Genomic DNA, 22,532 nt, shown 5'->3' with positions numbered 1-22,532 from the left:
CACTTAGGTAGATTTTTCCAAAATAATGTTTTTCTCTAAATTGTTTTTGCATGAAGACCCACATGCTAATGCCAATCTTGGTTAGGTAGGCTGTTAGGGGTGATGTTGATGGTGACAAATGACTGCCAAACTTAATTGCTGAATTGCATTATTAATGCTGGTATTCCTAGCTTATGGTATTGCATTGTCGCATATGTCTTCTTTAAGAAATAAAGGCCCTCATTTCGACCTCAGCGGTCTTTTCAAAGACCGCTGAGGTACCGCCGTGCTGAAGACCGCCAGTGCAGGTGGTTTTCCACGCCGTGTATTATGACTGCTGGCAGCCCTCTGGCCTTTTTCGGATGGAGAGCCACCAGCAGCCATACTGGCGGTAGGCGGGGAAGTGGAGGCTGCTCCACCTCCACCGCCACGTCATCAGAATACCGCCCACCGAATCATGTCCCATGATTCGGCGTGGCGGTGTTCTGGTGACGGGGTGCTGGTGGCGGAACAGCCCCCATGGATCCCATTCCCTCCTGGAGGATCACCGGAACAGGTAAGGTAATCATCCGTTAGGGGAGGGGGGTGGGGGTGTGTTGTGTGTTGTGTGCGTGCATAGGGGTGTGAGTGTGAGTGCGTAGATGGGGTGTGTGAGTGTGTGTATGCATGCAGGGGGTGTTGTGTGTTTGGAAATGTGTGCGTGTCTGTCTGTATTTCTGTGAGTATGTGTGCATTTATGACTGTATGCATGTGTGCGTGTATGACTGTGTGTGCCTGTTGGAATGTTTGTTACTATGTGTGCGTGTATGTGTGGTGGTGGTGTCTGTGTGCATGAAGGGGGGTGTGTGTCATTGTTGGGGGTGTGTGGGGAGGAGGGTCCTGCTACCTTTGGGGGATGATAGGGGGGTCAGGTGTGGGGGGAGGATGCATGGATGGGGGAGGGGGTGGAGGAGACCCCTATCAGTGCCAGGAAAGGAATTCCCTGGCCCTAATAGTGCCTACCGCCATGGATTTTGTGGCGGTACAGAACCCCACAAAATCCATGGCGGTATGCAGGGTCGTGATACCGCCGGCGGTGTAGTGACAGCCGCTGGTCTGGAGACTGAAGTCTCCAGCCCAGCAGTCATTACCACCCTGGTGGTCGGAGTGGAGAAATGGCGGTTTAGCATGGCGGTCACCGCCATGCTTGTAATGCAATTTTTTTTTCCGCCGGCCTGTTGCCGGTATTACCGCCATTTCTCCACCGACTGCCAGGGTTGTAATGAGGGCCAATGTCTTTTAACTAATGAATTAATAAAGAGTTGATTTGAATAAAGTTGAACTAACAGATGATTTAGAATTGTAAGCAATAGGGAAATAAAACGTGTTAAAATCTTATTCTGAGTAGTGGTTTTTCCTGATTAGTATGGTTTAATGTTATGTTTCCATAGAGTGTTTCATTGATTATTGATGTTAGTTATTGATTCAATAGTCACTGCATGACTAGGATACTTCATGCGATTCAAAAGATTCATCGAGCAATTATTTTCCCAGATCCTGGAACCTGTTAGTGGAGTTGAGTATTTTCTCAGCATGTTTTGAGATAGTGTGAAAGAGGTAGGTTGCGCTTGCACAGGCTTAAGCAAACTGCAGGTGAATTGTGGTGTATGTGAGGTTAGTAGGGAGTCTGTGTACTCCAGTTGATGATTAGTAGGAGTGTGCGTCCTCCGTAGTATGAGAATAGGGAAGTCGTCGAACTTCACGTGTGTGGCGCTTTGTGCTAAAAAATTATCCACGCTGTTCTTGGTGATGTACGGACCCTACGTGGTCTAAGACTCCGGAGTATATTGACAAGTGTAGGAGACACTTGGGTATATGTTGTAATCTGTCTGGTTTAGTAGGGTGATCGGGTGTGGTCAAGAAGCCGGTGTGTGTGCAAAATGAGTAAAACAAATTTCGACTGATATTTGGCGAGTTCTGTGTGCACCAGGACAGACCCATTGATCAGTTGAGACAAAAAATTTGCGGGTCGAATTTTGCTTGCGAATGTAGGAGACGGAGAAAGAGGATTAGCTACATGAGCAAAGAGAGCCATTAGTGAAAATCTATAAGGTCTCTGAAGCGATTGTGTCCCTTCCTGTAGTAAACCAGCAAGTTTGTTTTAGTTTTTTGTTTTTAGTAAGTGCTCGCAAATAATTTGTATTAGTTGTGTGAGTTGCGTCTAGGAGGACGAGCCGCAAGACTTTGTCAGCTGCTGTGTGTGAGTGTGACATCAGGTTGTGCTGCGTTGGGATAGGCTGGTTAGTGAGAAGAGTCGCAAACGGATTGGCAGCCGTCCCTAAGAGGCAATTGGTTGAGTAAGTGGGTGAAGGGAATCTCAAGAGTAAAAGTAATTTCATTATTGAATTGAAGTAAACAGAACAGATAAAATTAAGTTTTTCAACGCATTCAGAAGTGCGATGAAGGGTGATTCTTACATTAAGGCGTCAGTGGGGGAGCCGACCCCACCAGAAAATTCTCCGGCTTACATTGTGATGGAGGAGCGAGGTGTAGCACCGTGTTTGTGGTTGAAGCAGTGGAATAAGCTAACTAAGAAGCGAGGGTCCTTAGCATTCCCGGAGCATGGGATGTTTAATTTGAGAATTCTGGACCAATTGCGAATGGAATTATATGAGATGAAACCGTTACCAAGACCAGCACAGTTTGAGACTTTAGCGGTATGGGAACTGGTGGCCAGATAACAACAAGAAATTGAGTTTAAAAGGAGAATGAAGCGAGTAGAGAAAACTTTAGCTGATGCTAGATGGGATTTGAAACAGAAGAGATGGAGATAGGAGGCACTACAGGGTGCTAAGTTTTTTCCTGCCATTACGGAGGAAGATGAGGCAGAGAAGGAGGATGGCGCAAAAGAGGATGAAAGTGCAGGAAACAAGAAAAAGAGAGTCTTATGTAGATGATGAAGATTCTGATGATGAGGATCTCATTACGCAGTTGTTAAGAGATTGATCGCCACTTTTAACGACCTTTTCAGGTGGACCAGGCCCTAGTGCCACTACAGCTGCTCCAGCACAAGTACAGGGAGCTGAGGGAGCAGTCCAGGCAGATGATGGACAAATACCAGGGGTAGTACAGAGTACACCTAATGCAGGAACCAATACTGTGGTTCAAGTGCAGATGCATCCACTTTCGGTACAAAGAATATATCCAGAAGTACCAGTTCTTGAGACAGTCTCGAACATAATGGTTCAGAGGGAGCAAGTGCTTCCAAAGCCAATGCTCGTTCAGACAGAACCGACCACAATGTTTTTGCCTTCAGCACAGGCGCAGGGTTTACTGAAGTTTACACCAATGGAAGGAACACAGTCAGATATTACACCAGTCATGAACCAGGCAATGGGGGTAACATTCCCAAAGGGTGCAAGTGTTAGGGCAGCTCCAGATGCAATTTTGCTACCGATTACTGTTGGTCCAGCGGTACCCTTATTTGCGCAAAAGAAATCAAATGCAGGAGAGCAGAATGAAGTCTCGTAAGGAAGGGAGTGAGTGATCCTGTGCATATGATGGCGCCCGCAGGACAGACTTTTAATGGATCTAGACCTTTAATGGATCTTAGTCCACTTGTAGCACTTCCAGATGCAGTGAATGGCCCACACGCGAGTCAGACTTTGAAACTTTTTGACACCGCAAGCTCCAGGTGCAGTAGTGCAACAGCTACCAGTGCCAAATGTGAGTAACATTTCATTACAGGGAATTTCAGCTCAGCAGTTGAGTGAATGGTTAGACAGTCTAAACACTCCTCAAAATGCATCCAAAGGCAAAGAGCATATAAATCATGTGAGGTTGAATATAGAAGCAACCAAACTAGTTGAGGGAATAATGGGTGTGAACAGATTGGAATCTTACACTGAAGAAGAGCTGAGGTATTTGTGCCCAAAGGTTACAAGGGAAGTGAGTAAAATACATCAGAAATTGGCAGAGCTGGCAGAAAAACATGACATCGAGATTGAGAAAATGAAGCATTTGAAATGCAGTTACAGATTAGATTTCGAGGTCAAGGATTTCAAACACATGAAATCAGCAGGAATGAAGGCACATTTGAGGGAATTGTTCCAGAGTGCTCAGTTTTGGGGAGCATTAGAGAAGTGGGAAGGTAGATGGACAAAGAAAAAATATAAGCAGAAGCGGGATTCACAAGAAGGGTCTGAGGAAGTTCAAAGAGAAAGGAAATCAGTAAAGAAGCTTCCGATGAGAGAGATTCCAGGAGGGCAGTTTGTTCATGTCCCATGGCACAGGAGTGATATATTGTCATACACAAATGATTACCCAAAGCTGAGAGAGAAGCCGGTCGAGTGGTTTCAGCAGACAGATAGATTTGTAAAACTTTCTAAATGTCTGTGGGAAGGTCTTAAACACACTATTGGAGATAGTCGTACCAGCTGACATATGGGTTGAGAGTAGGAAAGCAGCGGACTGGCCAACAAGTAAACCAGAAAGGGATAAGGTCACGGGTGCACCTTCACCTGAGGTAATAAAAATTACTCTAAGGTGGTTGAGTTTCCGAAGACAAGAATTTCTCCTAAAAATATTGATTGACAAAGGATTGACAGAATGGTCCAAGAGTCTAAAGAGTCAATACATACTTATTATGAAAGATTGCTAAAAGCATTCAAGGAGTACGGTGGCAAGGAAGCAATTGAGCTGAAAGACATGTTGCATTTTGTGTTCAGATTTGTCGAAGGGTTGAGACCAGAAGTACGACAGATGATTAAGAGTCATTTCATTCGCTGGCAGGCAGAGCCGATTGATGAGGTATTGCAATATGCAAAATACTGTAGTGACGAGATTGAATTTAAACAGAAAAAGTTAAAGGAGAAAGCGATGGTGATGCACATAAAGGCAGCTCAAACAGGAATGCAGGGAGCCATAGTACCGCCTATACCGCCGCAGCAGAGAGCTGTTATGTTTCAGCCTCAAGTGAGAGTAGAGGACGTGGAATTGACATAATACATAGTCCGGAGTTATGGACTGTAGTTGTTCAGGATGACATGCAGGGAATGAAAAAGATGTTGCCGTGTCATTTGTTTGGAAACGTGGGACACTGGAAGCGGGAGTGTCCTTTGATGGCACAGGATGGTGTTGTTCAGCAAGGTGATGTCAGTACATTTCAAACTGTGAAAGTCCTAAGAACGAAAGGATTTATTCCTAACGTTCAGAATCGAGGACAGAATTTCTTGCTGGTACAGCAAATGCAGGTGCCACGTGGACAATTAACCCAATTGCAACCAATACAGCATCAGGTTTCCATGATACCTAGACAGCAAATGCAGATACCTGAAGCCCCGATGGAGCAGCAACAGGTGATGCTTACTCAGCAGGTCACATGTCAGAGACAAGACTGTAGTAATAACACAGTGCACCAATTTCCATTTTATAGTGAGGATGAAATAAAAGAAAAATGGATGAGTGATAGTGCGGATGAAGGAGCTTGTATGCTTGCAGATTCCCTAGCAGTAGATCAGAGAGGACCTTTTGTGAAGGGAAAAGGGATGGGATACAAATTCTCATTCTTAGTGGATACAGGAGCCACACACTCTACAGTGAGAAGTATAGAAGTCCCGAATTTACCTCTTTCAGGCAGGACAGTTCAAGTTGTGGGAGTGGAAAATAGACAGTTGACAAACCCAAACACATAACCAGTACAGGTTGAAATTGGAAATTACCAGGGACTGCATAGATTTGAGGTGCGTGATTCGAGTCCCGTATATCTACTGGGAAGAGACTTACTGTGTAAGACAAGATGCTCCATTAATTGTTCGGACACTGGAATAGAAGTTCAATCAAATATTGATGATGAGGAAGAACAGGTGACTGAAATGATGGTTAACAATGCCAATGAAGAATACCCGTTGATGGAATTTTTCCTGATGTTTACTTTGAAAGAATTACATGCAGACTTGCAGGGAACAGTGAAAGAGGAGTCGATTAAGATCACTCTGAAGCCCAATGCAGTATTTCCGCAGCTTCCACAGTATAACATGCCACAAGATGTTCTAATGAAGGTGGCACAAATAATTTGAGACTTTCTAAAACAAGGAGTTTTGAAAGAAGTATTGAGCAACCTGTGTAATTCACTAGTAATAGGTTTAAAGAAGCCATGTGGGGAAGTGAGTGTTGTGCAGGACTTGCGAAAAGTGAATGATTTGGTAGTTAATAAATGTTGTCCAGTGGTGCCAAATCCAGCAGTGATACTGTTTCAGATTCCTTGCGATGCAGAGTGGTTCACAGTGGTAGATCTGTCACAAGCTTTCTTTTCTGTGCCTCTTCATGAGGATAGTCAGTTTCGTTTTTGTTTCAAATTCCTAGACAGAGGCTACAGCTGGTGCAGGCTTCCACAAGGGTATACGGAGTCACAATCTCTGTTTAATCTGATCTTGAAAAAGAACCTTGAATCATTGGAATTGCCATACCAATTGACTTTAGTACAGTACACTGATGGTTTGCTGAACGCATCCAGAACAAGGGACGAGTGTAAACATGACTCGATTGTCCTATTGAAGCATTTGGGAGAATTTGGACCTAAAGTTTCACCTGTGAAATTGCAGTATTGCCAAAAATCTGTAAAATACCTGGGACACCAGATTGAGAAGGGATTAAGGAGAATCTCTAGGGAGAGAATTACCATGATTCTGCACAGAGGTCCCCCGACTTCTCAGAGAGATGTCAGGATGTTTCTGGGAATGGTGGGGTACTGCAGACAGTGGATTCCAAATTTTGTTGAGATTGTTAAACCTTTGCAGCAGTTGACACATAAGGAAGTTACAAATCCCATTACCCTAGATGAAGATCAGATGAAAGCATTCATTGAATTGAGAGAGAGTTTGTGCAGAGCTCCAGCGTTGGGAATGTCTGATTACACAAAGCCTTTCACTTTGTTTTATCATGAACGTGATGCTTGTTCTTTGTCTGTTTTGACACAGGTCCATTGAGGTGCTTATTACCCAGTAGCTTATTTTTCAGTTACCTTGGACCCGGTTGCAGCAGCTTTACCAGGTTGCCTGCGTGCAGTAGCCGCAGTTGGTCAAAGTCTTTCCCAAAGTGAGGGGGTAGTCATGGGACACCCTTTGACGGTAATGGTACCACACTCTGTTGAGATTTTACTCACAAGGACGAAAGCACAATACTTGACGGGTGCAAGACTGACAAGGTATGAGACAAGCATATTAGGTGCTCCAAATATAACATTAAAGTGAAATTGTTGAAATTGAAAAAGAAGAAGACGTTGAACATGATTGTCTTGAGGTAACTGAACTATGTACAAAACTGAGGCCTGATATTAGAGACACGTGTTTAGAAGAAAATGACCAAATTGTCTTTGTTGATGGCTCGTGTCTCAGAGACGGAACAGGAACACTGAGAGCAGGATATGCAGTGTACACAATGACAGGCATGTTAGAAGCTTCATGGCTTCCAGGTGTATACTCTGCTCAAGTGGCAGAATTAGCAGCTCTTACCAGAGCATGCTATGTTTCTGCAAGATTAAGAATCACAATCTATACTGATAGTCAATATGGATTTGGAATTGTTCATGATTTTGGCCAGTTGTGCTTGCAGCAACGTTTTATGACCTCTACTGGAACACAAGTGAAAAACGGTGACCCAATAAAAGAGTTGTTGTACGCAATACACTTACCTGAAGAAATTGCTGTGGTAAAATGCAGTGCACATCAAAAGACACAGGATTACATTTCACTGGGAAATGGGTATGCAGATCAAGTCGCAAGGTTTTGTGCATTGAACTGCACATCATTTAAAGACAAGTGGGAACTAATGCCTGAAGAAGAAAATAATTGTGCAAGTTTTGCTTTAAAATTAATAGATACACTGGAGGAATTGAAAACATTTCAAGAGAATGCTTCTCCACCCTCAAAGCCACTATTCGCACCCATCACCAACTCATGCGCACTGCCAAAAGAGATCACTACAAGACACGCCTTGACAACAACTCTGAAAACAGCAAAGAACTCTTCACCATCATTAATGAACTATCCAAATCCAAAGCCAGCAGCATAGACCCCTCACATACACACCCCCTATGTGACTCCCTCTCCAACCACTTCCACCACAAAATCCTGGACATCCACAACAGCTTCATACCACACACACCCACCACACACCCCTCACTCACCCAACTCAACCCCCACTCATGACCCCCCACCACACTCACCACCTGTACCCCCACCACACACAAAGAAATCGTAAAAAGCATGAACTCCATCCACTCCGGATCCCCCTCCGACCCCTGTCCACATCGCATCTAAAACAAAGCCAGCCCAACCATCGCCCCCATACTCCGCAACATAATCAACTCTTCTTTTGACTCCGCCACCTACCCAGACCCCGGGACGCATGCAGAAATCACGGCTCTCCTAAAAAAAACACAAAGCCGACCCGGAGACCCTATCCAACTATCACCCCATCTCCCTCCTCCCTTTCCCCGCCAAGGTTACAGAGAAACTAGCCAACGCCCGCTTATTCCACTTCCTCGAAGAAAACAACACTCTTGACCCCTCACAACCCGGGTTCCGCAGGAACCACAGCACGGAAACCACCCTTATCGCATGCACTGACGACATCAGGACCAAAGTCGACAAAGGCGAGACCGTCACACTCATCCTCCTAAACCTCGCGCAGCCTTTGACACTGTCTACCACCACACACTCCGCACACGCCTCCACAACATAGGAATTCGCCACAAAGCCTTAGACGGGCTTACCTCCTTCCTCACCGACCGCACTCAGAGAGTCCGCCTTCCACCTTTCCACTCCACTGCTACCAAGATCATCTGCGGAGTCCCCCAAGGGTCCTCCCTCAGCCCCACACTCTTCAACATTTACATGATCCCCCTAGCCAACATTCTCCGATCACACTGTATCACTATCCTATCCTACGCAGATGACACCCAACTCATGCTCTCCTCGACACCGCCAACTGGATGACAACTAACCACCTCAAGCTTAACTCCAACAAAACTGAGATCATCATCTTTGGCCCCAACAAAACCATATGGGACCACTCCTGGTGGCCCACCGCCCTAGGCCCTGCACCCACCCCGCAAACCACGGAAGCAACCTCGGCATCATCCTGGACCCCTCCCTCTCCATGACACAGAAAATCATTGCTCTAACCTCCTCCTGCTTCCACACACTCCGCACTCTAAAAAAATCCTTCAAATGGATTCTCCCAGAGACCAGGAAGACAGTCAACCATGCACTCATCAGCAGCAGACTAGACTACGGTAACGCCCTCTACGCCTGCACCACACTCAAACTCAAACGCAAACTCCAGAGAATCCAGAACACAGCCGCACGCATCGTCCTTGGCCTCCCCCGCCACGAACGAATCTCACCACACCTCAAATCCCTTCACTGGCTCCCCATAGACAAGAGAATCACATTCAAGATCCTCATCCACGCACACAAATCCCTCCACAACACCGGCCCAACCTACCTCACGACACAGTGAACTTCCACACTCCCACCCGCAACCTCCAATCAGCCGACCTCGCCCTAGTCACAGTCCCCCCCATCCAACACACCACAACAGGAGGCAGGTCCTTCTCCTACCTCGCCCCCAAAACCTGGAACTCCCTCCCCACCAACCTCCGCAAAACCAAAGACCTCCTGCTCTTCAGAAAGAACCTCAAGACATGGTTGTTCGAACAGTGATCCTCCCTGCCCCTCCACCTTTACCCCCCCAGGCGCCTTGAGACCCTCACGGGTGAGTAGCTCGCTCCATAAATTTTTTTGATTGATTGATCCATTGATAAGGAAGAGAAATTACTTTGTGTCAGATTAAAGGGCATTCAAAGACCTGATGAGATTTGGGTTTCTGAGGAAGGTCAGATGGTATTGCCAAACAGTTTGTTGACTCAGATAGCCAGGTATTACCATGGCCAAGCACATATTGGAAGAGATGCCATGGTTAAACTGTTTAAGGTTGATTGGTTTAATCCGAAATTCAGACAAGCAGCAGAGGCAGTATGTCATTGATGTGTTATTTGTCAGCAACTAAATGTGGGAAAAGGGACAGTGGTGAATTTGAGCCACATTGGAAGAGCAGGTGAACCATTCAGCAGAATGCAGTTTGATTTCATTGAGATGCCTGCATGTGGTGGATTGAAGTACATGTTGGTGATTGTGTGTGTATTTAGTTATTGGATTGAAGCATACCCCACACAAAGGAATGACAGTCTCACAGTAGCAAAGCTGTTGCTTAGAGAGTTAATACCACAGTTCGGATTTCCGATCTCTTTACAATCAGGTAGGGGAACTCACTTCAATAATGAAGTAACTGAGCTCTTATGTGCAGCATTAAACATTGAGCAGAAGTTGCATTGCAGCTATCGCCCTGATGCATCAGGACTAGTGGAACAAATGAATGGTACACTGAAGTCAAGAATTGCCAAACTGTGTGCCGCGACTAATCTAAAATGGCCAGATGCCTTACCTTTGGTACTGATGTGAATGCAAAATATTCCTGACAGGAAGACAGGACTGTCGCCCCATGAAATCCTCATGGGCAGGGCAATGAGATTGCCAGCAATTCCAGCCAAAGCACTTGTAAATATTACAGATAATATGGTGTTGGACTACTACAGAGGTCGGGCTGATGTTGTTTGCTCTTCCTCTCAGCAGGTGCAGGCTGTTACCCTGCCACCCATCCATGACCCAGGTCACAATCTGAGAGCTAGTGATTGGGTCATCATCAAAAAGCACGTTCGAAAGACCTGTTTAGAACCAAGTTAGAAAGGTCCATACCAGGTGGTGCTAACAACTACGACAGCTGTAAAATGTGCAGGATTACCCAAATGGATACATGCAAGCCATACAAAGAGAGTGGTGAGCCCGCAAGAGCATGAAGAAGTGATGTTGAGAGCACCAACAACAGCGAAGCAAGTGACTGTCAAGGAGTCAGAACAAGAACGAGCTGATCCTGAGATTGATCCTGAGCTTGTGGAAGATGGATCAATCACCCCTGTAAGAGATGAAAGGGAAGAATTACAGGATGGTGTGAAAGAGTCTAACTCAACAGAGACAGCAGGAGGACCGAGCACAGCAGGGGTTCTCCCAGGAGCAGACGGTGCTGAAAAGCAAGCAGAGCAAGTGCCAGATCAAGAGGGGGAAAGAGTTGAGACAGATGAAAGTCAAAGTGGTCTGACTCTTCCTGAACCTGTTGCAGGTCCATCAAGAGAAAACACCATAGAAAGAGAAAAGGGGATAAGTCCAATTCTGAGGCAGATATTGACTGAAGGAACGAGAAAAGGAGACAATTGGCCTGAGTCGCTAATTGTAAAGATTGAGGAGTTGGTCATAAATGAATGTAGGAGACTGGCCTGGCTTGTAGTGGGTACCAGAGGTACTTAGACCTTGTGCCAGGTCCAGTTATCCCTTATTAGTGTAGAAGAGGTGTTTCTAGCAGCTTAGTCTGATAGAAGGTAGCTATGGCAAAGCAGCTTAGGCTGAACTAGGAGACATGTAAAGCTCCTACTATGCCACTGGTGTCATATGCACAATATCATAAGAAAACACAATACACAGAGTTACTAAAAATAAAGGTACTTTATTTTTATGACAATATGCCAAAAGTATCTCAGTGAGTACCCTCAGTATGAGGATAAGTTATATACACAAGATATATGTACACAAACCAAAATTAGGTAAGTAATAGCAAGAAAAGTAATGCAAACAGTGTAGAATTACAGTAGATTGCAATAGGAGCACATAGGTATAGGGGCAACACAAACCATATACTCCAAAAGTGGAATGCGAACCATGAATGGACCCCAAACCTATGTGAGCTTGTAGAGGGTCGCTGGGACTGTAAGAAAACAGTGAGGGTTAGAAAAGGTAGGTGTAAAGTGCACCTACTACCCCCAGAGAGCACAGAAGTCGTGATAGGGGGATTCTGCAGGAAGAACAAACACCAGCAATGCAACAACAGTGGATTTCTGGACCTGAGTACCTGTAAGACAAGGGGACCAAGTCCAATAGTCGCGACAGTGTTGAGAGTGGGCAGGAGCCCAGGAAATGCCAGCTGAGGGTGCAAGGAAGCTGCCACTGGATGGAAGAAGATTGGAGTTCTGCAAGAAAGAAGAGCGCTAGTGACTTCTCCTTTGGAAGACGGATGTCCCACGTCGCGATGAAGCTAGCAAAGGTGTTCCCACGCAGAAAGACCACAAACAAGCCTTGCTAGCTGCAAAGGTCGCAGTAGAGATTTTTGGGTGCTGCTGTGGCCCAGGAGGGAACAGGATGTCGCCACTTAGAGAAGGAGACAGAGGGGGCGCCCAGCAACTCAGGGAGCCCTCACAAAAGCAGGCAGCACCCGCAAAAGTACCTGAACAGGCACTTGGAAGGAAAGTGAACTGGAGTCCATGTGAAGTCACAAAAGGGAGTCCCACGATGCCGGAGGACAACTCAGAAGGTTGTGCACTGCAGGAAGGAGTGCCAGGGACCCAGGCTTGGCTGGGAATGGAGGAAATCCTGGAAGAGTTCACAGGAGCCGGAGAAGCTGCAAATCACGCGGTGACCAGCAATGCAGGCTAGCGTGGGGAGGCAAGGACTTACCTCCACCAAACTTGGACTGAGGAGTCACTGGACTGTGTGAGTCACTTGGACAGAGTTGCTGAGTTCCAGGGACCATGCTCGTCAGGATGAGAGGGGACCCAGAGGACCAGTGATGCAGTCTTTTGGTGCCTGCGTTAGCAGGGGAAAGATTCCTTCGCCCCCGGGAGATTTCTTCAGAGCCCCTGGTGCAGGGAGGAGGCAGGCCACCCCCAGAGCATGCACCACCTGGAAACAGTCGAGAAAGCCGGCAGGATGAGGCGATACAAGGTTGCTAGTAGTCGTCTTGCTACTTTGTTGCGGTTTTGCAGGCGTCCTGAGCAGTCAGCGGTCGATCCTTTGGCAGAAGGTGAAGAGGGAGATGCAGAGGAACTCTGGTGAGCTCTTGCATTCGTTATCTAAAGAATTCCCCAAAACAGAGAACCTAAATAGCCAGAAAAGGAGGTTTGGCTACCAACAAAGGAGGATTGGCTACCAAGACAGGTAAGAGCCTATCAGAAGGAGTCGCTGACCTCACTTGCTGGCACTAGCCACTCAGAGCAGTCCAGTGTGCCTCCAGAACCTTTAAATCCAAGATGGCAGAGGTCTGGATCACTGGAAGAGCTCTGGGCACATCCCCTGGGAGGTGAAGGTCAGGGGAGTGGTCACTCCCCTTTCATTTGTCCAGTTTCGCGCCAGAGCAGGGCTGGGGGATCCCTGAACCGGTGTAGACTGGCTTATGCAGAGATGGGCACCATCTGTGCCCATCAGAGCATTTCCAGAGGCTGGGGGAGGCTACTCCTCCCCAGCCCTCACACCTATTTCCAAAGGGAGAGGGTGTAGCACCCTCTCTCAGAGGAAATCCTTTGTTCTGCCTTCCTGGGCCAGGGCTGCCTGGACCCCGGGAGGGCAGAAACCTGTCTGATGTGTTGGCAGCAGCAGCAGCTGCAGTGGAGACCCCGGAAAGGCAGTTTGGCAGTACCCAGGTACTATGCTAGAGACCTGGGGGATCATGGAATTGTCCCCCCAATGCCAGAATGGCATTGGGGGGACAATTCCATGATCTTAGACATGTTACATGGCCATATTCGGAGTTACCATTGTGACGCTATACATAGGTAGTGACCTATGTATAGTGGAAGCGTGTAATGGGGTCCCTGCACTCACAAAGTCCGGGGAATTTGCCCGGAACGATGTGGGGCCACCTTGGCTAGTGCCAGGGTGCCCACACACTAAGTAACTTTGCACCCAACCTTCACCAGGTGAATGTTAGACATATAGGTGACTCATAAGTTACTTAAGTGCAGTGGTAAATGGCTTTGAAATAACGTGGACGTTATTTCTTTCAGGCTGCACAGGCAGGCCTGTGTAAGAATTGTCAGAGCTCCCTATGGGTGGCAAAAGAAATGATGCAGCCCATAAGGATCTCCTCAAACCCCAATACCCTGGGTACCTCAGTACCATATACTAGGGAATTATATGGGTGTACCAGTATGCCAATGCGAATTGGTAAATTTAGTCACTAGCCTGTTAGTGACAAATTTGGAAAGCAGAGAGAGCATAACCACTGAGGTTCTGGTTAGCAGAGCCTCAGTGAGACAGTTAGGCATCACAAAGGGAACACATACAGGGCACATACTTATGAGCACTGGGGCCCTCCCTGGCAGGGTCCCAGTGACACATAGACTAAAACAACATATATACAGTGAAATATGGGGGTAACATGCCAGGCAAGATGGTACTTTCCTACAATGAACCAATAGAAGAAGAAGTGGATACTACGAGAAAAGAAGAACTGAGTGAAGGAGAATTAAGTGGAGAATGAAGGTTGAAAAGAAAGAGAGTATCAAGTCGAAGATACGCAGGTCCTGAGTGGGCAAATGTCGCAACAAGTGAATGGCAAAACGAGTTCATGTCCTTTTGTTTTGACAGAGAAGTTCTGAATCAGTACTTTGATGCAACCTGAAAGGGATCAATAGACTTAGTTGTTGAGCTAATCTGAAGAAATATGAAGAGAGATTGTTGAAATAAACCCGGAAAAGGCATTGATAACCTGATATGACATTTGAAAACCCAGATGTGACAAGCTGCTAACGATTTTGACAAAGGAGAAAAGGGTTCCTATGTGTGAAACTGAACTGCGAGAAAGAATGATTTTGTTCTTCATTTTTGTTTTTTTCTGTTGCACTTTATCTAAGAGTTATTTCTACTTTCTGATTCTTTACAGATCATGGCTGAGTTAAATAACCGTGTTAGAAATATTAGATATTGTAGGTATTACAGTATTAGAGTGGCAATTATGTGTGGAATAATGTTCATAATAATGATTGTGGGAATGTCTGTTTATGAAATGAAAGAAACTACTATTACCTCTGTTCCTGAGACTACTTCACTAACAGCTTTACAGAGGTTTAAATTAGATGAAAAATACTTGCATGACTATACTAATGCACAAGGAGAGCTTTCTTCTAATGTTTTCTTTCGGTTGTTGATTGAGTATGTTGAAACGATGAATGCAAGGAATTGTCTTGTGTGTACACAAATTCCTTCCTCTGTAGAAGAAGGGGTAACATATCATAGCCTGCAGTTAACTTATGGCATAACTTGTAGTTTGCTATTAACCAGATTCTATAAACAAAAGTATATTCAGTATTTTTATTCTAACCATGACATAATGTTTTCCTTTGTTCCTATTATTAGATATTTAAGTGAAATAGCTAGGGAGCATGATATAGTATTAGTTAGAGGATTCTTTGAGCCAATACTAACATTTGGTACTGCTTGTGCACACAAAAGTAACCTAACCTGCTTACTAACTCCATTAGAAAAGAGCTTTATAGGGCATGCTGATAATAGAAGGCAGGCATTGAAGGAGAAGTTAGATAAAGGATTGTCGAAAAAGACTTATAAGAATGATTATGCTTACACTGCTATTAGAACGCAAGAGAAATTAGCTTTAGATGCATTACATGTAGGGAAGCTTTGTATATATAGACCAAAATCACGCACTAACACTTTATTTGTGGGAACGACTGAATGTAGGTATGTGTTTTTGTTTCAGAGTAAAAGGACTTTTATGCTGAATGGTAAGGACCCTGCGATTCCTGGAATCTACTATATGTGTAGACATAATGCTTATTACTGTCTTCCTAGAGGATGGTATGGGCCATGCTATTTTGGGATAGTGTTCCCTAAAATTTATCAGATAGATGATTTAAAGAAATTTCCGAAAGTGACTGAATTACATCATCAGCGACAGAGGGGGGAACCTCTATTTTTGGTGCAGTAATTCCTTCTGTAGGAGTTATTTTGAATGCAATCAAGATACGAAAGTTGCCTATTATTGTGGGTAACATGCTGACAAACTTTACAGGGACAATACTCCTGTTAGATACTGAATTGGCTGAGGATAGAGTTATGACACTTCAAAATAGGCTTGCTTTAGACATACTTTTGGCGAAACAGGGTGGAGTCTGTAAAATGATTAGTGCTAGGCATTGTTGCTCATTTATACCCGATAATGATAAGGAGATAAGAGACTTAAGGGCATATTTATACTCTGTTTGCGCCGGAATTGCGTCATTTTTTTTTACGCAAATCCGACGCAAATGCGTCATTTTTTAGCGTGGACACCTACCTTGCGTTAATGATATGCAAGGTAGGCGTTCCCGTCTAAAAAATGACTCCAAGGCATGTGCGCCTTATTTAAACTCCCATGCAAAAATGGCGCACGGGAGTGGGCGGGTCAAAAAAAATGACGTCCAGCCGCTTTTGCGTAATTTCTTAACGCCTGGTCAGGGCAGGCGTTAAGGGACCTGTGGGCTCGGAAGGAGCCCACAGGAGCCCTCCCATGCCCCCAGGGACACCCCCTGCCACCCTTGCCCACCCCAGGAGGACGCCCAAGTATGGAGGGACCCATCCCAGGGAACTTAAGGTAAGTTCAGGTAAGTATTTTTTTAAAAATTTTATTGTTGCATAGGGGGGCCTGATTTGTGCCCCCCTACATGCCACTATGCCCAATGACCATGCCCAGGGGACATAAGTCCCCTGGGCATTGCCATTGGGCAAGGGGGCATGACTCCTGTCTTTGCTAAGACAGGAGTCATGTCAATGGAGGGTGGGAGTAAAAAAAAATGGCGCAACTCGGGTTAAGGCAGATTTTTTGCCTCAGACCGACTTGCCCCATTTTTTGACGCCCAAGCTCCATTTTCCCCTACGCCGGCGCTGCCTGGTGTGGGTCATTTTTTTTGACGCACACCAGTCAGCTCCGCCGGCTAACGTCATTCCATAAATAAGGCGCCCGCATGGCGCTTTGGAATGGCGTTAGCCGGCGTTAACATTTTTGACGCACAACTGCGTTGGCGCAGTTGTGCGACAAAAAGTATAAATATGGCCCTTACTTACTAATTTAACTAATTCAAGCAAGGATTTGAAAGAATTGAAGGAACCAGAAGTTTGGGAAAAAGTTGGAAATTGATTTGCTTCCATGGGTAATTGGTTTAGTCACATTTGGAATGGGTTATTATGGAAAATTGTACAGGGAATATTAATTGTGATTGTTTTTATATTTGGATTATGGGGCACATGCAAATTGTGGCAAAAGATAAAATTAAGGAAGTCCAAGAATGATCAGAGGAGGGAAGAACAGCCTAGGAGAAGAATCTACAGGGAAAATGTAAGAAATCGAAATACATCAGAAACACAACTGTAAAATTAATGATAAGGGAAGGTGTGATGACATATTTAGTCATCAGTGGAGGGACTGTTGAAGCAGATATGCTAATTAAGAAAATTATGAATGATTTATATGTTATTAATAATGAGAAAATGCATAGAGAAATTGATCATAGAAAAATAATGTGCATGTTTGAAAAATATGCCCTTGGGGTATGTTCACCATGTGTACTAAAACAAATTGAAATGTGAAAAATAATCAAAATATATGAGAAAAATGTTGTACTATGTCATAATGAGACGCATAACCTCTGTTTTGTGTTATTAAGTTAGCTGAACTAAAGGCCTAGTTCCACTGGGCCTCGCACACTCTGAACATGGAGAAACCAGACGCCAAGGACTGGAAAACGTGGACTGTAGCCATGACCCGTTCGAAGTTCAAGTTACTTAGCTAGAACTTTCTGCAATGTACCGGCGGACAGGAGATGATGAAGACAATTTAATAGAATTAAGTGTAGAGCAGGCTAAATGTACTTTCTCAGGACTTGAACAATAGAGGCACTGACTGGAGAACCATATGCAACAATTTTGATACCTGAAGGGCCGGATGATGAGGGCATCGCATGAAGAACCAATCCGGTTCTTGTGACTTGGAATTTATGAAAATTTGTAGTTTTGGTAAACAAAAACTATAGGTTAAAGTCATATCTGCTGACTGACTGACCAGTTAGCAATTAAGGGGATGGACTGAGAGACCCTAATAAAAAGTAATGACAAGGGGCGAAGAATTAGAATTTCGGGGGGGGGAAATTGATGACATCAGGAGACGCTGTCCGAGGTGTTGAAATTGGGTTCATACTCTGTGTGATCGGGCCGGCCCGACCACGGCTCCGACAGCATCAGCCAACTCCGTGTCGGGCATACCCGACACGTCAGTTCCGCGTTCCCATGTTGCCATGGGAACGCTCTCGGCGTCAATGACGCGTTTCCCTGTTTCCAGAGAAACGCTCGAGGACTTCCGGGCCGCCGGGAGTGAAATGGGGAAGGTACGCGAAGAAGGAGAGAGAGGAGTTGAAGGAGGGAGCGAGTGGGAGTCGAATCCAGGAGTAACGGAACAGCGTGCCGAGACAGGTGAAGAAGCAGCCGAAGCAGGAGGCGAGGAGAGGGAGACCACACACGGAGGAGCGCCGGAGCCGGAAAACCCAGGAACCAGCCACGACCCCGGAGGGTCGTGGCTTGCAAAGGTACGGTCCCTCCTGGGGGGAGAGAACTTAGAGCTAAAAAGCCACTGGGGAAGGGAACTGGGGAGTTGTGAGAGGTGAAAAGGGGAGGGCGCAGGCTCAGTAACCAAAGGGGAGACTGGCTATCTTGCCCCAACCCAGGAGCACAGTGTGTCAACTAAACCACGTCATCACTATCTAGTATCCCTTGCACTGGTGTATCGGCACTCTATCCCTATCTCCCTACATACCTTTCCCCTTTTCTATTGGAAGAGAAACCCCAGAGATACCCATTCACTTACCTTGGCGTTCTTCTGTTTCTCTTGCCGGTAATCCACTGGAGCCGTCCGAGTTCCCCAGAATCCACCGACCTAGGAGGCAAGAAGAAGAAGAAAGACAGAGTTAGAAGAAGAGAAGAACCACCGCCCTAAGACCCTATAGTAAACTGTAATCTTTTGGAACCAAAGAACAGTAAAAGAAAAGGAAAACAATAAAAAGCCTTACTTACCGTACTACCCGACCTCAGTCTTGTTTATACCGTTCAGCCTGCCACAGTGGTGTCAGAAGTGGGATTTGTGCCCAAGGCTAAGGTACGGTATAGACAATGAGTGAAAGTCCTACTCTGGAGGACATGATTAAACAGCTGGCAGAAGGCCAGCGCCATTTACAGTTGGTGTGGGAAGCTCACCAGCGAGAGGCCAAGGAAGATAGGGAGGCCTTACAGTCCGCCCTAAAGAGTCAAGCCACTATCTTGGCGAACAACCAACTGATCGAAGAGTGTATTATCTGCACAGACTATATGCATTTTCAACAACTCTTAAATTGTACCCAAACCCAGAGGGAGAACCTCGAATGGTGGAGGGAGGCTCCTTTTTTTAGTAGCCCCATTGAGTGTCCCCCACACCGCAGAAAACTTTCCCGCAGGGAAAAAAGAGACGAGAGGTTGAAGTTTCGGGCGACCAAAGAGAGCAACCACCCCATAAGAGTTATAGCAGAGAATTGTAGCGCACCCATAAGCTTCCGCCAACATCAGAGACAGGACCCTACCCTCATTCATGCTTGGAGAACAGCGAAAACCGAAGAAATAGATGCAGTGGGTCCCTATTTTCTAGTGCAAAGAAACCTTCTTTATAGGGTTACCACTACCCGAACAGGGGAACGCAAACACCAATTAGTAGTCCCAGAAACCTATAGGAACCAAGTACTCTTCCTAGCACACAATCAACCGGGAGGGGGTCATTTCGGCAGAGAAAAAAACGAGGAATATCTCCTCAGGAAGTTCTACTGGCCAGGGGTTTTTGCCCACATTAGGAAATATTGCTTACAATGCCCTAGGTGTCAGCTCACAGAACCAGGCAGGCCCAGGAAAGCACCCCTACTACCTCTTCCCATCATTGACATTCCATTTAGCAGGGTGGGGATGGATTTAATTGGACCCCTACTTCCCTCATCTAGAGGTCACACCTATATTTTGGTTATCGTAGACTATGCTACAAGGTACCCCGAAGCCCTTCCCCTAGCAAGCATGACGACTAAAACGGTAGCACAGGCGATGATAACGGTATGCACTCGGACAGGGTTTCCCCGAGAGATCCTCACTGACCAAGGTACCCCATTCATGTCGAACCTCATGAAACAGATATGTAGGGTACTAGGAATTACCCAAATAAAAACTTCCGTTTATCATCACCAGACGGACGGACTAGTAGAACGCTATAACAGGACCATTAAAACACTATTAAAAAAGGTAGTCGATGACTCTGGGAGGGATTGGGACCAGAAACTACCCTTAGTTCTCTATGCCATTAGAACCCACGAACAGGCCTCAACGAGACATAGCCCGTTCGAACTGGTGTTCGGAAGGCAACCCCGTTCTCTTTTGGATATGGCCGTAGAAACCTGGGAGGAAGAAGAGGAAGAGGAAGGAAGGCCATTGTTAGAGTATGTCCAAAAACTTAAATCACACTTACGAGAACTATGGGAGGATTTACGGCAACATCTGGAAAGGGCCCAAGAGACTCAAAAACAATATTATGATAAGGGAAGTAAATTGCGTACATTTCTTCCGAATGATCAAGTCTTGATAATGCGACCCACGTCTGAACACAAATTACTGGCTAGATGGCAGGGGCCCTATAGGGTTATTAGAGCAGTCTCCCCTGTCACCTATCTCATAGAACTAAGTGTCAACCCCAAAAAAAAACAAATTTACCATGTGAATCTCCTCAAGAAATGGGAAGCAAAAGAAGAGGTTGGCGGCCCAATAGAGATGGGCCGTGTTGTATCTCCCAGTAAGGAGTTAGACATAGAACTGTTCCCCTTTGAAATTCAACAAAGGGAAAATATGCCCTGTGTCAATGCTTCTCTGACAATGGCAGAGAAGACACAGTTGTACTCCCTGTTAAACCAGTACACACATTTCTTTTCGGATATACCCGGAAGAACTTCCCTGATCTGTCACAAAATAAGAACACCACCAGGACAAACTATCCGACTACGACCTTATCGCATTCCCGAGGCTAGGAAACATATCATAGAAGAAGAAATAGAAACAATTATAACCTTAGGAGTAATTGAGCCCTCTAGTAGCCCCTGGTGCTCTCCAGTAGTCCTGGTTCCAAAACCTGACGGATCAGTCCGATTTTGTATTGACTTCCGCAAACTCAATGCAATATCCCTGTTCGACACTTATCCTATTCCCCGAGTGGATGATGTCCTAGAGAAGCTAGGAAGAGCTAAATATTTGTCTACGTTGGACCTCACTAAAGGTTATTGGCAGATTCCCCTTTCCCCAGAAGATAAAGAGAAAACAGCCTTCTCTACACAATCCGGTCTTTATCAATTCACAGTTCTACCCTTTGGTCTTCATGGAGCCCCGGCTACCTTTCAGAGACTAATGGATAGATTACTAAAACCCTTTCACACTTTCTCTGCAGCCTATCTAGATGATGTTGTCATTTTTAGCAACACATGGCTAGACCATCTGCACCATCTCAATCAAATCTTTACCACACTGGCAGGAGCCGGATTGACGGCTAACCCCAAGAAGTGCATATTAGGGAAGACTGACATATCGTATCTAGGCTATAAAATAGGCAATGGTACCCTACAACCGCAAACAACGAAGGTTGAAGCCATTAACAAAGCCCCAACCCCAAAAACGAAAAAAGACCTGCTTTCTTTCCTTGGTTTAGTGGGCTACTACCGTAGATTTATACCGGGATATTCCACTATTGCAGCCCCCCTTACTGATCTGTTATCCAAACATCACCCTGACAAGTTAGTACCCTTTACGAAATGTCAAAAGGCTAGTTTTGAGCGTTTAAAATCCTCTCTTACATCGGAGCCTGTCCTACAATGTCCTGATTTCTCCAGACCTTTTCATCTGTACACGGATGCTTCTAATGTGGGTCTTGGGGCGGTACTCGCTCAGCCTGACAAGGAGGGTAGGGATCACCCGATTGTGTTTATCAGCAGGAAACTTCTTCCCCGAGAATGTCATTACCCCATCATTGAGAAGGAGTGTTTGGCCATTAAATGGGCGGTGGAGAACTTGCAATATTATCTTTTGGGCAGGCCTTTTATACTGTACACCGATCACGCTCCTCTTACCTGGCTTGCCTCACACAAGGATTCCAACTCTAGAGTCTTACGATGGTTCCTTGAGCTACAGCCTTTTTCCTTCCAGGTTTGCCATGTCCCTGGGTCGCAACAGGGCCCTGCGGATTACTTGTCCCGGTTCCCCTGCTCTTCTCCGGTCCTCGATCAGGACCGCTCTTGGGATGGGGTGTGTGATCGGGCCGCCCGACCACGTCTCCGACAGCGTCAGCCAACTCCGTGTCGGGCAAACCCGACGCGTCAGTTCCGCGTTCCCATGTTGCCATGGGAACGCTCTCGGTGTCAATGACGCGTTTTCCTGTTTCCAGGGAAACGCTCGAGGACTTCCGGGCCGCCGGGAGTGAAATGGGGAAGGTATGCGAAGAAAGAGAGAGAGGAGTTGAAGGAGGGAGCGAGTGGGAGTCGAATCCAGGAGTAACGGAGCAGCGTGCCGAGACAGGCGAAGAAGCAGCCGAAGCAGGAG

Source organism: Pleurodeles waltl, chromosome 8, assembly GCF_031143425.1.
Source record: "Pleurodeles waltl isolate 20211129_DDA chromosome 8, aPleWal1.hap1.20221129, whole genome shotgun sequence".
In the NCBI taxonomy this organism is placed as follows: Eukaryota; Metazoa; Chordata; class Amphibia; order Caudata; family Salamandridae; genus Pleurodeles; species Pleurodeles waltl.
This window is presented reverse-complemented; position numbering follows the sequence as displayed.